General features: G+C 38.7%; 1 protein-coding gene across 10 annotated transcripts in view; it reads left to right on the forward strand.

Moving 5' to 3' along the window:
• Positions 1-3,039: 3,039 nt before the first annotated feature.
• Positions 3,040-17,854, forward strand: part of HIPK3 (homeodomain interacting protein kinase 3) — an 87,211-nt gene continuing 72,396 nt past the window's right edge. For 3 of the 10 annotated variants that reach the window (XM_026512153.4, XM_026512152.4, XM_026512154.4), the window contains exon 1: positions 3,041-3,605. The gene's annotated coding sequence lies outside the window, so the exon portion shown is untranslated. Of the gene's footprint in view, positions 3,606-3,939; positions 4,394-17,854 lie in introns of those variants that run through there. The other 7 variants (XM_048213891.2, XM_048213887.2, XM_026512150.4 and 4 more) reach the window with 6 other exon arrangements.

A 17,854-nucleotide genomic window follows, 5' to 3' on the forward strand; every position in this document is an offset into this window, starting at 1 on the left:
TGCCTTCGGCTCAGGGCGTGATCCCGGAATCCGGGATCGAGCCCCACGTCAGGCTCCTCTCCTGGGAGCCTGCTTCTTCCTCTCCCACTCCCCCTGCTTGTGTTCCCTCTCTCGCTGGCTGTCTCTCTCTGTCAAATAAATACATAAAATCTTAAAAAAAAAAAAAAAGAAAGATGGGCTTGCTACTTTTGCAGACTTTTCAGATTGGTGGTAGGGGTAGAACAAACAGAAAATAAACAACTGAGGAAATGAAAACTGAGAAAAACGCTACCCATGAAGGGTATATGGGGATGTGGCTTAGAGAAATCAGGAGGTTCTTTCTGAGGAAGTTAAGGACTTAGCTGAGTCCTGGAGAGTGAGAAATGAACGAAGTTTGTTATGGCTTCTCCGCCTCTCATTTGAGTAGGGTCTACCTTCTCATTGCAGGCTGTGCTTTTTTATAATGCTCATTAATATTATAATTAGTTATCTGTATAATAACCAACTTTCTAGAGAGAGTATAAACTCACAAGTTGTTTCCCTTTTCCTTGTATCCTCAGATTACAGCCCAGTGTCTGGTACACAGTATTTAAGTGTTAATTCTGAATGAGAAGATTCTTTTTGAAAGATTTTATTCATTTGAGAGACAGAGAGAGCACAAGTGGGGGGGGGGGCAGAGGGAGAGGGAAGGGGAGAAGCAGGCTCCCCACTGAGCAGGGACCCAGAGGCAGGGCTCCATCCCAGGACCCTGGGATCATGACCTGAGCTGAAGGCAGAAGGTTAGCCAACCGAACCACCCAGGCGCTCCCTGAATGAAGAGATTATTGAGTTTTTTGGTTATCATCTTTTTACACACAATTAACTTTTTCATATACAATTTAGTAGTCTGCATTTTTAAAAAGAACGCTGGAAGTTTTCCATTTTTCTTTTTACAAACTTCATAAAATGGCTAAGTCAGGGGCTTTTAAAAGCTATCTGGATGTTGGTGTTCTGAATGGATTGGAGAGGTAAGAGATTGGAAGTAAAGAGATTAAGCTAAGAGACAATAGGTATAGAGCGGAGGAGGACTTGAAATAATAGTGTTTATTGACTTAATTTAACAACATTTACTATAAATCAGGCACTGTAAGCACCGGCAATCCAATTGTTTACCAAAAAAAAAAAAAAAAAGACAGAATCCCCTCCTGGAACTTACAGTGCAATGAATACCAATGTCAGGGATAGAAAGGAAAACAAATCCTCCTCCTTTTCAGCTTTTCCATAAATGTAGTAATGCCACAAAATAGGGAGAATGGAAGCTCCTATTAGAAGTGATTCAGAGACGGGCACCTGGGTGGCACAGCAGTTAGGCGTCTGCCTTCGGCTCAGGGTGTGATCCCAGCGTTATGGGATCGAGCCCCACATCAGGCTCCTCTGCCATGAGCCTGCTTCTTCCTCTCCCACTCCCCCTGCTTGTGTTCCTTCTCTCGCTGGCTGTCTATCTCTCTGTCAAATAAATAAATAAAATCTTTAAAAAAAATACTTAAAAAAAAAAGAAGTGATTCAGAGAAATATTTCACAAAAATTCTGGAAGTTTGAAGTTCTAGTGGAATAGTTCCCCTGTTTCACTAAGATTTTATTATTATTATTATTATTATTGTAACTTTCTCCTGTGAATAGTGTTTTTATCCTTTTTTGGTTCTTTTAACTATTGCTTTTTTTTTAATAAATAAATGAAAAGTAACTAAATACTAAGTAAAAAGGAATGGCTAATATGCTGCTATCTCTCTGACACATTGTTTTGTTTTCTATTTTGGAAGCCTTTTCCACTGATTATCCTCCCTAACTTAAAGAAAACAACTGTCATTCGAAAATACTTCCAACTGCTTCACGGGCGTATTATCCTCTTCTCTTTTTAAAACGAATTCTCAGAATTACTCCTCTCCATTTGAAAAGCGGCAGGGAATAAATGTGTAGTATTAAATATGCAGCAATTTGCCACTCCCTTTGCCCTGCCCCAGTTACTGCACGAGAAAATGTCTGGGGATAAATACAGAACGTGGTAGAGTCAAACCTCCCAGTAAAGATGATGAAAGAAACAAAGGACACATCCTTAGAGAAAGGTGTTCAGTTCTCCCCCCAATTAAACATTGATTAAGAACAAAAGGAAATAAGTATTAAAAAATTTTAACTCTGAATGATAGATACTAGAAGGTCAGTTGTTTCTTAGGGAAAAGAAGGGGACAGGACATGCGGACCAGGGCTTTGCTGTATAATCTTGGGCAGGTCACAGAAGCTTCTTTGAAGCCCTGTCCTAGCTTAAGAGTTTGGACCAAGGATCTCTTAGTTTCTTTCATCTCTAAAATTCTATAGTTCTATGATTACGTTGAGATGGGCCATTCTGTTGATTTCCTAGTCTCCAGGAGAGAGGTAACTAGTCTCTGGGAGTGGAACTAACTCGATGGAGAGTTACCAACGCAGAGGTGGGCATACTTCACAATTATGGGGTTTGGGACCTTGGAGGTGCTCTTGGAAAACGTGCAAGAAGGCCTTTCCCCCGTTCTTCAACCCGATTTTACAGTTCGCTTCTCTTTGGGATGGGGAGCGGGAAGGACCTATTTTAGACAGGGACTGTTCACTTGACCAAGCATTTCCCCTTTCCTTATTTTTGGACCCTTAAAAAAAACAACAAGCTGCCAAGAAACAGATCCTAAGGGGTGGAAGGGGAAATTGTGATTACGGCATCTCGAAAGGCCTGTAAAATCCTGCTTCCTCATTTTAATCCTTTCTTTGGGGGGTTAGGATCTTTTTTTAAATGTGTATTTTTGTCAGAGTGGGCCTCGAGTGAGGTTCAGAACAGCAGAGGGGGCGCTGACGGATGCTGCTTCTGCGGGCGGGCCGGCGGGAGGGAGCTCCGGGTCGGGTCCACGCCGGCCGCCAGGCGGGCTCGGAGCTACAAGGGCGCGGCTGCGGGCGGGCCCCGGGGAGGGGCTTCGCGGAGGCGCCTCGGCCCGAGGCGAGCGGGGCCGCCCGGGCTCGGCGCGCAGCGCGGCCCGGCGGGCGGTGGCGCTGCGGAGGCGGCGGCCGAGGCCGGCGGGCGCGGAGGAGGGGCCCGAGACTCGGGCGGCCGGCGGCAGCTGCCTCCGTGACGACTGCCGGCAGCGCGGCGGCCTGAGGAGACCGAGCCCTGGGCCCCGGCGTCGCCGCCTCTCTTGGCTGTCTCCTTCTTCTCCTCTCGCGGCAGGGGCGTCAGGAATGGGCCCCAGCCGCCGCGGGCCCCGCACCCTGCGCCGCCCGTAGGCCCCAGCAGTCGGAGGCCGGCCGGCCGGCCTCTCGCCACCCCTCGCCCCAGCCCTGCTGCCCCCACCCCAAATCCCCGGGAAGGAAGATGAGGGAGACGGGCCCGGCGCTCAGCAGCCAGAGCAGCGAGAGCAGCAGCAGCAGCGGTCGGGGGAGGGTGTTTCGCCGTTTCCTCTCAGCCGCCCGGACAAGATGGCAGCGGCCGCGGAGAGGGGCTGAGCCCGGGCTGGGTGGTGCCGCCTGCTGAAGCGCCTGGCTCCCTGTCCCCGGCACGGCCCCGCACCCCACTCCGGACATGCTCAGGGCTGCGGCCGCCCGAAGAGGGGAGAGCTCAGGCCTCTAGGAAGGTAAGGGAGGAGGGCGAGGGGCGCCCCCGCCTCAGGGTGGGGGGACTAGCTTCGTTCGCTGGGCCTCCGGGCCCCTCAGCCGGACCCCGGCCGGGCCCAACCCCTCCGGAGCGGCCCGCACCCGTCGCGCGTCCTACATCCCCTGCCGATCCCCTGCGCTCCGGTGCTCCGGCGTTTCCGCGCGGCTTCCCGCGGGGTGGCGGGTCCGGGGGCCGCTCGGGGCCGAAGGCCGCGGGACGCGGGGGCCGCGCGTGGTTGGTGCGAGCGGTGGCGCAGCCTCCGGGAAGCGGCGCTGGGGCCGGGCTGGGCGGCCCCGGCCTTCCCCTGCCAGGGTTGCGCAACGGCTCTTCCCAGCAACCGAAGTTTTGTTTAGTCCCACAGGGGGCCTCTTTCCCCACCGCAACCCTAGGCCGTAACTACGGAGACCTCTTGTCTTTCATTAAGGGGAACAAACACAAACACACGCACGCACGCAACTTGAGCGCCCCAGCCCATGGCTGCGTCCCTGGCTTTGTGGCCCAGTCACCAGCGTCGCCGAGCGGCAGGTTTAGAGGGTGTCAACTCTGGAGACGTGAGTGCGTGTGATTGTTGGGGAGGAGAAATGTGACCCGCCGCTCCGCGTCCCCTGCCGCGGCCGGAGGAAGGCGTGGCGGCCGCGCGACGGGGCTGTTGCCGGCTTCTCTCGTTACGGTGGCGGCCGCCCGCTTCCCTTCGTGGAGAACTCTCGGAAAGACTTCGGATGGGAATGTCTGTTTTCCTGTCGGGAGGGAGACGGCTGTTTTAAAATGGTATGTGGCTCTCTGCGAAGCCTGTTTCCCAATCTTATCTAGGCTTGAGGAATTGCGCTAAAGGGTGTGTGCGTAAATTACCTTGGACCTGTTACAGAGTAGTCATAACACGTTCAGTCCTTGAAACTGTGTTTTCACAACCTCTTGCTGCCCTGTTAGAATTTATTTTTCCACCTGTCAGGTCGCTGCTTCTAATTATAAGGCGCTTCTATTAGCAGCAGTGAAGTTTTTCAGATTATCGTCCGGTTTACAGGGAAAGCTCATGGTTGATTCTATCGTCAACTTTGTGTCTCCCTGGGCCTGGGCCGGGAAAGTTAGCTGGTAAACCGGCCTGTGCTTGTGCTTAGTTTATGTGTACCTTGTAGTAGTTTGGAGATCAGCTGAATTCCCCCCGCCCCCCTCCCCCTTCTAGGTATTTGCTTGTTAGTTGTAGCTTCTGGCGTGGAATCGCTTAAATTCACACCATTTAAGATTATTTCAAAGTTTTAATTTCTTGGTGCCTTAAAATTTTTAAGAGGTGCCCTTTTAGATCAAATTTTTGTTGAAAACTTTTGAGCAGGATCGGTGGGCTTTGTTTGTTACCCAGTTAAAACATTTTAATCCTGCTTTCTCATTTAATTTTTTAGAAGCTGGGCAAGCCTCACCATATGTTTAATAAGTCTAGATTCTGCTTATGTTTGCAAGTGCAGTGCTAATTTTATACAGTGAGCTATGATAAGGTTTGATAGGTCATGATTAAACTTAGTATTAAACTTAGTAAACTTAGTCGACAAAATAAAACCGGCCTTTTTTTAAAAAAAAGTTTTTATAGTTTTATTGGCTGCCTTATGCCTGCATGCCACTTAACAGTAATTGAAATGTAACCAACCAGATAGAGTACTTTTAAATTAAGGTTTTCTTGGTATATTTATGGGTCCATTCATAACGTGTGGACAACTCTTTATTTATAAAATATAGTGCTCAACCTGTTTGAGGCTTATTTTTCTTTTACTTTTGAAACTTACTTGATTTTAATTTGTGTTAAGATAGAAATGTGTTGAAATAGTTGAGATTTTGCACATTTCACTGTGGAGTTTTTTTTGTACTTACCGTAAAATTGAATAACAATTTGTTCCTGAAATTTTTCTCTACTCGAGGGAATATATTTTCTAAAAAAGAATTTTTTTGTGGAGAGCCTTAGATTAAAACTATGTTTTAAAAAGGTAAGATGAGCTTGAAATCTAGAACAGAACCAGTCATTAAATGTTTCAAATTTATATTTGGACATTGCTGACTACAGTAGCTAAACACATATTAGGCAAGCAGATCATAACATGGTGAGCCAGTCTTCGTTTATTGTCATAATACCTTTTCCATTGAACTACTCATTATCTTGCTTATAAACCAGTCATTGGCTTCTGGGCATGCAGTTTTAGAGTCACATAAAAGTAGATGGTTTTTATGAGATAATTCTTCTTGTAAACATGCTTGAAAAGAAGCTTCAGATCATACTGTTTTAATTTTTTGGATGTTCCGTCATAGAGTATCATAAAATAAGGTGCAAATTACAGAGGTAGGCTGCTGTAGCTAGTATGGCAGGTCACATAAATATTTGTTTATTGTAAGATATTGAAAGCTTTTTTTTTTCTTGCAACTTAAAATAGCAACAGCCATCAAATGAACTTTCTGATTGAGCTTTTGTTTTAAATATTTGATACATGAACACTGAAGGCATTTATAGGTAGGAAAGAGAAAATGTGGATTTCAGAATGCTGAAATACTCTTTCCTAAACCTGTTTCACATCCATTGAATGGAATACTTGGTTGCATGTTATTTTCCATTGGAGTGTTACAATGACGTATTCTGGTGACTTAGTTTTCTATGTTCTTTCTGCAGTAGTTCACCAAAGGTGGTGATATGGTAGATTAGAATTGTGTTATTGGTAGTTAATTAAAAGGCCTAAGTAATGTAGTTTCCATTGCATTCCATTTATGTTTGAGTTTGGAGATAAAGATGTCATGGCGATATTTAGATCTAAGGAACTTTGAAGTTCTCTGTATTTAAAATACTCCTTCAGTAATTCTTGCCTCTTAACTATTAGAGGACACAAAATAACTTGCTATATGATTATACTGTTGCTGCTAAAAAAAAAAAAAAGTTCATGTAAAATTTCTGGGTTTGCAGCTGTCCTAATTTTCTAATGTCTGAAGTTGAGACTTCCAGTGTGGTATGTTTATCTTGCAAGGTTTACTTCTGAGACAAACTACTAGAATTTTGTTAAAATGGAGGAATCTACCAGTCTATTTTATTACTTCTTTAAAGGTGTCCCTCCCTCCCCGCCCTCCAACTTTCTGAAAGCTTTGTTATGGGAACCCTTTCTGTATGATACAAATGTAAGTCTAAAGGAATTGTTTTGAATGTCTTTACTGGTTCTGGATCCAGCTGCTTAAAAAATAACTTGTATCTTTAAACACTCACTTAACATAAGTTGAATAGGGATATATATTTGGAGTCGAAGTTTGTTGTTGTTTTGTTTTTATTTTTTTAGATTTTTTTAAGATTTTTATTTTATTTATTTGACAGAGACAGCCAGCGAGAGAGGGAACACAAGCAGGGGGAGTGGGAGAGGAAGAAGCAGGCTCCCAGCAGAGGAGCCTGATGTGGGGCTCGATCCCAGAACGCTGGGATAACGCCCTGAGCCAAAGGCAGACGCTTAACGACTGTGCCACCCAGGCGCCTCTAGATTTTATTTATGTATTAGAGAGAACAAGCTGAGGTGAGAGGCAGAGGGAGAACAGGCTCCCCGCTAAGCAAGGAGCCTGATGGGGACTCTGATCCCAGGATCCTGGGATCATGACGTGAGCCGACACTTAAATGACTGAGCCACCCAGGTGTCCCAGGAATTGAAGTTTTGAATCAGTGTAAGTTTTCCAGGTAGCCAAAGCACTTATGTGGCTGACCTAACAAAATACAGTCCACTTCTTTTGGTTGGATTAGGAGTGATTTGGGGAGAAACAACTTAATATTTGTGTGTTGCTTCTGTAGTTTTGTCATAGCTGTTCCTTTGGACCTTATCTTAATCACCGTTAGGACCATGCTAGAATAGATATTTGGAAGATGTATGTTATTCATTTTACCTAAATGTCTGTTAAATTAGACCTTGACCTATTTGGCAGAGCATTCTGCTCTCAGTTGATACTTGGGCCAGATGCTATTACACAAAAGCTACATATTGTCTGAATTCTGAGATGCACACTGTTATGCTGGGGACCTAGAGCCTCCAATCTTAGGACTTGTGTGGAAATTAAAAAAAAAAAACAACTGGTTGAGTATTGGAAATAACTGTATTTTTAGGGATGGCATTTGTGATTTGGGGACAGTTAAGTCATTAAACTGATTTATCTTTTGTATTTAGTAGTTATGGCCAAGTCATAACTTGGAAGGAAGTCTTTGAACTGAAACAAGCCAAGGACATTATGTTTTACGTTAAATGTATTTTGTAACTTTGACCCAAACAATTTCTTTAATTTTCTAAGAAAGTGAGAATTTTTCCTTGCTGGGTAAGACTGAGCGGGAGGGAAGCTAGTGGACAGGTAAGGTAGAGGAAGCTGGGCTTCTTAAGTTGGGGGAAGAGGTTGATTTAATTCAATCTGGGAAACTTAGAAATCTGTTTTGACTTAAATGTTCGAGTTGCTAGAGACCAGAGTTCACTTAGTTATAAAATCAGTGAAATACGTGGTAGCTTGGGGGAAAGATTAAGAATACACTGTAACACCTGTTAAAAGGTCAGAGTTGTGAAGTTAATATCTGTGTATCATCCCTGACCAGTTTTTAAAACCACTACCACCTTCCTTTTTGTGCCTTTTGTTTCTTCAATCTAAACTACTTTTCCTTAATGTAAATTTAGGGAAGATAAACTTTCTGTACAATTACAAAAATCTTACGTTAAATGCCTAATTTGAAATCAGAAGTGTGAAGAGCATAGAACATATTATTGCTATTAAAATGAGCTTGATTTATAGAATAACTTTTTTTTTTTAGTTTTTAGAGATACTTTAAGGTGCATAATAAATGAATGTAGGTTTTTCAAACTGAATTAAAACCCAATTTCTCTGTTATCTGTCACTCAGTCCAATTTTAATTTCTGAGATTAACATCTCCTTTTAAAAATTAGATTTCCAGGTAGGCTTTTCATGTTGCGTTTTCTTTGCTGTTTTGCCTTTTTTTTTCTTTAATAAAAAGATTACACCTAAAAGAAGTGGAGATTTAGAAAAGCGTAATCAAGTACATTGTTCTTTTGAGCTGTACTTTATCCTTTAGGTTAGGATCTAAATTGTGAAAGACGGATTCTTGGTCTTATTGAAAATAAAGGATTGCCAGAGGCTGCCAGATAAATTGTTTTATTTTGCATATTGTTAATGCTGGAGCATCTTTTCTAATTGGAAAAAAAATTGTTTAGATTTGATATTGTAATAATTAGATGAACAGAATGAGTCATTTCCTCCCCCCTTTAGAATTTTGGAGCCATGTATTATAAATTACATTTGATTACATATGGCTTACCAAGAACATTGCCTTTATAAAATTTGATAGAAACTGTAAAACTTGGCTGCATTTGACTAGCCAATTACAGATGATCCCCTATTTACCATGGTTTGACTTAGGATTTCTTGACTTTACCATAGTGTGAAAGTCACACACATTCAGTACTTGGAATTTTGAATTTTGATCTTTTCCCAGGTTAGCAGTGTGGGGTCTGATACTCTTCCTTTGATGCTGGGTGGAAGCAGCAAGCCACAGTTCCAGTCAGCCACCTGATCATGAGGGTCAATAATGATCTACTTAAAACCATTCTGTACCCACCCACACAGCCATTCCTTTTTTCACTTTCAGTACACTATTGAATACATCACATGAGATATTTACCACTTTATTATAAAATAGTCTTTGTGTTAGATGACTTTGCCCAACTGTAGACTAATGTGTTTTGAGTGGGTTTAAGGTGGACAAGGCTAAACTATGATGTCCGGTAGGTTAGGTATATTAAATGCGTTTTCTATTTGGTATTTTTAACTTATGATGGGTTTATTGGGTTGTAACCCCATTTAAGTTGAGGAAGATCTGTATTCCATTTTAGAAATTAAAAAAAAAAAAGCATGTGACTTACAAAAAATGTTTATTAACTTCAAATTCTTCAGCTTCCCCCTGCTTTTGTTGCATATTATTCATAAATTAAAATATCTTACAGTTTTTTAACTTTGAAACATTTGTAGAAAATAACTTGCTTAGAAAATATTTCATACCCTATAAAGCGGTTAAACACCTAAAGATATCATTTGTGTATATTTTGACTGTGTTACCTGTTTAATAATACAATGAGAGTCTTGTAGGTTTGGTAAACTATACGACTTTAGATATGTAATGTATAGTCTTAAATAGTTAATAAGTTAGATAGAGTGATAACATATTGAAAATTGAACCTGCCTTTCTAGAGATATTTCTTCTAAAGTAAAATTTAAATTAATACTTCAGAGGATTTTAAATATGTAATTTATGACAACTTATATTGAGATTAAGTAGGGTAAGTGACATAAAATCACAATGAAAATTGCAGGTTATGAGCTATATAGCCTATAGCTACGATGTTACGCTTCACTACATTCTCAAAACATGTTTTGGGCCAACTTGTAATCAGTTTCAGTGGAGACAGTACAAGTATCTCTGCAGCATATTAATGGTAGTTTTGTGTTTAAAGTTAGATAAGAATAGTATTGACTTCAAAAATATTAGGATTTTAATCTGGTTACTCTTCTTTAAATATTTTTTGTGGCTGGATCACAGACTCTCACCACAGTTAAATGAAATTTTATTACGTCAGGTAAAACAGTGATAAAATATGTGTGTGGAAACTCTTTTACCTGGTATATATTTGGGTGTCCACTAAGTGCAAAGTACTCTGCTATGAAGAGAGTAAGACATGGTTCTTGCTTTGAGCAAGTAGTAGCTGAAATTGGCCAAGTACTGTAAATTTTCTTTTATACGTGTGCATGCGTATGTGAGCTGGAAAACACTGCCTGAGAAAAATAGTGATTTATATATAGCATGTTCAAGTTTTTAAAAAACTGTTTATTGAAATAAATAATGTTTAAAATATCAGGAATGGTTCGGCTTCTGAAAGTTGTGTATTAATACTTGTTACTCCTTGTAATGTTTAAAGCCAAAAAAGTTATTTAAAAATATGAAAAAAATTGGGGGCGCTTGGGTGGCTCAGTTGATTATTTGGCCAACTCTTGGTTTTAGCTCAAGTCATGATCTCAGGGTCCTGGGATAGAGCCCCGTTTTGGGCTCTGTGCTCAGTAGGGAGTCTCCTTGAGGATTTCTTTCCCTCTTCCTGTCCCTACCTCTGCTTGTACTCATGCTCTCTGTAAAATAAATAAATTAATCTTTAAAAAAATATGAAAACAGTCTATGAGTTTAATTTCTGTTACAGGCTTTCCATCAAGTCTAACCAGTTTCATAGTCTCATTTTTATAGAGACATGTTGTATGTTAATTTAAATCAAGTGGAAGCTCCTATTTCTTAAGTATGGTTAATCTAGTTCTCTTATTCTCATGGTTTTTCCTTTTGGACATGCACAATTCTTGCATTGCTTGAGAAAATTCTAATAGGTTTGCCTTTTCTAACTATATTATTACCTTCTAAATTTGGAATGTGTTGCTCTCCAAACCTCATTCCTGTGCCAACTGGTAGAAAGAAAATAGAAGGTGAAAACAGGGTATAGATAGAATTCCATTTTAAGGTACTTTTAAGAAGATTGAAATTGCTAGCTGAAACCACTATACAGAAGGGATATTATTTGTGTACTTAATTTATGTAAATCAGAAGTATGTTTAATTTGGGCTCCTTGACGCCTGGTCATGCAAAGGGCAAGAATTATATTGCCCCATTATAATTACTTATGACACATTCTTAATGAAATTTGACAATTTGGTGACATTTTGATATTTATTATACGTGTGTATTTAAAAGTGAATTCTGTGTGGAAACTTACTTAGGGTGTTAGGGATTATAATATAATTGGTTTTGCCAGTACTTTTGAGTAGAAAACAATTGGGATGTTTGCCTTGTGAGTTGCCCTAAGACCTCCTAGTGTGGCATTTCTGAAAGTATTTCTAGTGGCTACTCTGTAACTTCTAAAATCTCTCTTAAGTATCTCACATCTGAAGGTATATTGAAATTGTTTCTTGCTAATCTGATTGGAAGAAAATGAAATACATCAATTTATAACCTGTTAGTAGGTAATCTAATATTACATTTTGGGAAATTTTTACATTTCAAAATATAAAATAGTATATGAACTGTTTGGGTCAGAGACCATGTCTTAAAGGTTTTCATGGATATAAAATGTCTAATAGACATTGGGGAATCAAATACATGATTATCATAAAAGTAATCAAATATAGGCATGCTATGCTCTACCTATATCCTTTAGTCAAAGTATAGTGCCTTTACTAAGCGGCTTCACAGATACCTGCCCAAGCACTTGAGAAGGTGTCATATACACACTTTACTTCTCAAATCCCTACTATATCCCTCACTTCTTTAATTCTAGCAGATGAGTCTGTTTCCCGTGTAGAAGTCAATAGGTATGAACTTCCTCCAGATTTCCAACCCTCTGCCTCTGAATGTAACTTATACCAGTACACGCTTTGTGTTTTCACTACTCTGTCAAGGACTGAAACATCTTCCCTCCAAGATTATTTCCTATTCTCTACTGTGGATTTCATCCTGAAATGTGTTTTTCAGAATCTTGAGCCTGTCCGACACTTTTGTGGGCCATTTTTCTTCAGCCTTTAAAAATGATCGGATACCTGAGATCATCTTAAGCAGCCATCTTTTAATTGTGCCTCCTCCAATCTTTGGACCTGTCTTCCTCTTTATTTCTTCCAAACTTTTTTTTTTTTTTAAGATTTTATTTATTTATTTGACAGAGAGACAGCGAGAGAGGGAACACAAGCAGGGGGAGTGGGAGAGGAAGAAGGAGGCTCCCAGCAGAGGAGCCTGATGTGGGGCTTGATCTTCTAACGCCGGGGTCACGCCTGAGCCGAAGGCAGATGCTTAATGACTGAGCCACCCAGGCGCCCCTCATCCAAACTTCTTAAATGTGTACTTGAGCATCTATCTGAATTTGTATTCACTTCTTAGCCCTTGGCAGTATAGTTCTGTCCATGCCACTCCAGTGATTACTCCCACTAAGCTCTCCAGTAGTTTCTTTTATCCACAGTTTATGTATTCCTCTGGATGATTGCATTTATAGTGTACCCTATTCTTAGCTTTCAGCTCATCTTTTGAACTATTGAGCTCCATATTTTTCCCTCACAGGTAGCTCAGATTGAATTATCTTATTTCCACATTGTTTCTTTTTCTGTGTTTCCTCTTTGGTATCTTCACTCATTTCTATTACAGTTTATGTTTGAAACTTTTATTTTACTTATTTTGTTTTTAAAGATTTTAAGTCATCTCTACACCCAACATGGGGCTTGAACTCACAACCCCGAGATCAAGAGTCACATACTCTGCTGACTGAGCCAGCCAGGCGCCCCTATGTTTGAAACTTCAAATCTTAAAATATTTATTTCTGGTCGATGCATTAAAAAAACCCAGCAAAATTTGCACTTTGCAAAGCAAAATTTGATAGTATTTATCAAGTTTCCTTTTTGGAAATCCATACTAAGAAAATTAAAAATGTATAAAAGCTATTTATATGAAAATGTTCATCACAACTTTATATAAATGTAGTGAAAAAATTGAAAAAAAAAAGCAGTTCAACAAATTATAGTATGCACACGTGATAGAATATTATGCTGCTCTCAAAAGATCCTAAATAGAACACATCTAAGATATCCTAGAGAGAACAAGTTGGCATATCAAGTTATACATGTATTATGATTGTAAACATATAATAAAACATGTTAGAATGACTAGGAGGAAATAGGTTCTTTTTCCTGAATATTTTGTGATTTATAATAATTGAATAATTTAAAAATAATTTTCATACTGAAATTCCACCTCTTCCTGGAGTGAACAATGTGTATGTTTTCATGTTTTTATGGCAAAATAGTTAAATTTCACATATTAGTGTACTCTACCCATATTCTAGCAGTCTGATTCCAGGTAATGGTAATGGCTTAGTGATCATTTTTGTCCTTTCAACTTGCAAGGTTACTATGAACAAATAACATTTTAAGGTTGTTTTTTTTTTTTTTTGTGAAGATTTTATTTATTTGAGAGAGAGAAGGAGCAAGGGGAGGGAAAGAAGCAGACTCCCCGCTGAGCAGGGAGCCAGCTGTGGGCCTCTGGATGTGGGGTTGGAGCCTGACGTGGGGCTCGTTCCCAGGATCATGACCTGAGCCAAAGGCAGAGGCTTATTTGACTGAACCACCCAGGTGCCCCTTAACTTTTAACATTGCTATAAAATAATTGTTTTGGCATATTCATCATGTGTAATTGATATGTAATCATTACTTTCTATCTGAGATTCTATCTAGCTTCTTATGCAAATGGCAGAAAAATGACATGAAGTTATTTTGGCCAGTATGAGATTTTTAGTTATTATCTGAGAATAAATTTCTCATCAGTAAACTGTTAACTGTTGTGTGACCATTTTCAGTCAAATGATTTAACATACTTTATTTTATCCCCTGGGATCAATAGCTGGCCTTCATTTTTGAACTTTAAATGTGTTACCTATCACTTACACATTTTCAAAAGGAATTAAACTTTTGTAATCATCTTTTAATCTTTTTAATATGTTGATGGCATTTAAAAAATCTCTTCAGCTGATAGATCTGAATGTGATTTTCTTACAGTTGTAGTTCTGATACATATAACTTTATAGTATCATGCATGGCAGTGTGACTTCTTACACTAATGTGAAAAATTTTTTTTCAGTATTTCTGTGGGGCTGCTAGTAGAAGAAAGAAATATTTATGTGACCCTTGCTAAGCCCATATAAATCTACAGTTTAGTGCACAGCTTATTATAAGCAACCCAACAATGTGTCATTTTATTTTTTTTATTAATTTTTAATTTTTATTTTTTTGAATTAATTTTTTAAAGTAATCTCTGTACCCAATGTGGGGCTCAAACTCACAACCCTGAGCTCAAGAGTTGCATGCTCTACCAAGTGAGCCAGCTAGGCGCTCCAACAATGTGTGTCATTTTAAAAAGTTAATGATTAGAGGTAGTCGGAGCCAAACATAAGCAGTTCTAATAGGTTTCTAAGAATTCAGCGTCCTTTCTTTGAAAGTACTCTTTTCAGAAGCTGCTTGTTTTCTTTCTTCCTTAGGTCTTTATGAATTTACATTGTTCTTTAGTTTCTTTTTGGCTTTCATAGGGAGGCTTGTTGTAAATCTCTGTCTTTTCCCTTCCTCACATTTGTCATGAGGATAAGAAAGAGATCTTTATTTTTCTTAACATGTTTCATTTCTGTTCCTTCTATTGTTTCTAATTAGATACCATAGAGAATTTCCTGAAGCACAGGATTTCCTGAAGCCATTGTGAGAGACCCCAGTTCACAAGATATATATGACAGTTAAAATTGAAACTTAAAAAAGTGTTTCTACATTAGAAAGGTTTTTGAATGTACTTCACTAAATTTCTAAAAAAGGACATTTTTATAAAGTAGCATATCTGGCAACTAAAATATGAGTAGGGAAAGAATGTAATTGTAGGAAAAAACCCAACAAGTTTGAATTAGCAGTGTAGGTCACCTAGGGGCGTGTAGGATCTTAACAGAATTTGGAAAGAATAGTCACTGATTTTTTTGTTTCAGTTTATTTTTTCAAGCCCTAAAATGTTGTTCATAAATATTGTTCAAAATTGAAAGTACTATAATCAAGCTTATACTGCTGTCAATATTTGTCTTTTCAGCTTTTCCAAATGCACAACTGTTATTTGTATTGGTGTGTGGGGTGGGGAGCAGCTACTGTTGTCACTTTACTGGTTTTTAGACTTTTAGTTCTTGTGATATATGTTAGTCTGGAGTGATAATTCTCTTTCAGTTATGAATGTAGAATGCTGTACTATTGGAAGTACAAAATGAGAATATTAAAGTCGTTTATTTAGGATAGCCTGTAATTTTGAAAAGTTTTATAAAACAGGACCTTTGATTCTATGAATGTTCATTTAGAACTTTGAGTCATTATTTCTTAAAAGAACAGCAGAATTTTTTCCTTTACAGTGCTTTATCAGCAGTGGACATGAGATCAAATTATTAATCTAGGATTCAGCTTCCTCTGTTGATTTGAGTTGTTTCAGAGGTAGATTGCGTTAGGAGGTATTCTGGTCAGGACTTTTATTTTTTTAGTTTTTAATATCACATACTCATCTTTGCGTAAAAGTTAGTTACATAGATTTTTTTTTAATACAAAATAAAAATTTTGTGGTGGTTCTTCTGGGACAGATTTCCTATAAAATAGAAAGTAATTCATTTGGCTTTCTCTTAAGGGAGTTGTTCATAACCCAGAGTTATAGGACTGTTTGCATTTCCTAGCAAGCCATCATACAGCTATTGACAGATACTGGATGACCAATGAAAGTTTTCTTTGTACTTAAGTTTTATAAACTAGATTTGCATTGTTAGTCTTAAAGTTTTCTTTAAGGAAGAGAGTGCTTCAGGTGAACTTTTTATCTTTAGTCAATTTTCCTATCAATATTTCAATTTTGGGTTTTTATTTTGTTTTTTAAAATTTAATTTATATTTTATTTATTATTTTTTATTTATTTATTTTTTGGTAAAGTCAGCTCTGTGCCCAGTGTAGGGCTTGAACTCACGATCCCGAGATCAAGAGTTGTATGCTTCACTGACTAAGCCAGCCAGGCACGCCTGGGGTTTTGATTTTAGATAGCTTTAAAAAATCTGGAGAATTATATGCTTTAGTAAGTGTAGTCCTTAAGTACTATTTTAATTAACTCTTCTCTAGCCTTTCTAAAGTAAATTGGTATTGCAGGGTGATTTCTAGCAGCTGTGAAATGTCCAGCAGGTCATTTTGTGTTCCAAAAGTTGGAATGTTTTGCTAAGTCAGATGAAGCTTGTTATTTAACGTGCTGGTTTGTGTTATAGTCAACACATTCTCTAGATGCTTTGTTCACAATACTGCTGGAAAATACCCAAGACTTCAGTGTTTTCAAATAAATGTTTTGTAGACACCTCAGAGAACAGGTTTATTTTATGAAGCTTTATAATATGTGGCAGTTCATTTATGTGAAAATGTTTCTTACGTGAAATGTTTCAGTGTTAAGTAATTTCCTGGACAGAATACTGATAAAATAATCTGTTAATGATACAGGTGTTTAAAATACTGATATTTAAATGGCCATTGAAGAGGGTTAAATTTCTGGGGTATTTATTTTTTCTAAGAAGACATATTGTTTTGTCTTCTATAAATATGCACTTCAAACAAGGTAATTGAGAAACGAAACAGTGTGACTAGAAACTACGTTTTATTGTCTGAATATTGCTAGTTATGTGGTTCTATTTTCTAATTCCTATTGCAGAGCCTTGTATAGACTAGTACTAGGGTTCTCTGTCTTTTTCAAGAATGAAAAGGCCTTTTTGTCAAATTTATTGGACCACATAGTGAAATTCTACTTTTAGTCTCCATTGAAGAAATTACATAATGACCAAAAGCTCCAAAACTACTGTGAATTAAGTAATACTTTTAAATGAGAAGATTTCTTCTTGCTGCATACGAATACTTTTTTATTAAAGTTGGCAGATGATCCCAGGGACTCATTGTGTGTCTGACCATTCTAGATTTTAGGTGATCTGGGTCATGCCTAAAATACTCAACAGTTCATTCCCAAATGAGTAACTCTTGAAGAGTTGCCTTGTGCAAAAAAACAAAACAAAAAACAAAAATAAAAGCCCCCCAAAACCAAACACATCGTTTTATGCCTGTCACTCATACCTAAAATACTCAACAGTTCATTCCCAAATGAGTAACTCTTGAAGAGTTGCCTTGTGCAAAAAAACCCAAAAAACAAAAAACAAAACAAAAACAAAAGCCCCCCAAAACCAAACACATCGTTTTATGCCTGTCACTCATATTCTTTTTCTTCTGTTTAATTTATCACTTGACAAATTCAGACCTATGGAAAAGTTACGGTAGTACAAAGAATTCTTATGTGTCTTTCACCTTGATTCTTCAGGTGTTAATATTTTATTCCATTTGTGTTTACCTTTTCTCTACATATCTGTATTTTTTTTCCTGAACTTTTTTTGAGTTGCAGGCATAATGTCCCTTTACCCCTAATATATCTATATTTTTACCCCTAATATTTTTCCTAAAAGCAAAGACTATTCAGTTTTTATGTCTCTTTAGTTATCTGTAATCTGAAAAGTTTCTCAGTCTTTGTGTTGTTTTCTGACATTGAGATTTTGAAGAATACTGCCAGTTATTTTGTAGAATGGCCCTCAG

The sequence above is a fragment of the Ursus arctos genome, unplaced genomic scaffold (assembly GCF_023065955.2).
Source record: "Ursus arctos isolate Adak ecotype North America unplaced genomic scaffold, UrsArc2.0 scaffold_23, whole genome shotgun sequence".
NCBI classification, from domain to species: Eukaryota; Metazoa; Chordata; class Mammalia; order Carnivora; family Ursidae; genus Ursus; species Ursus arctos.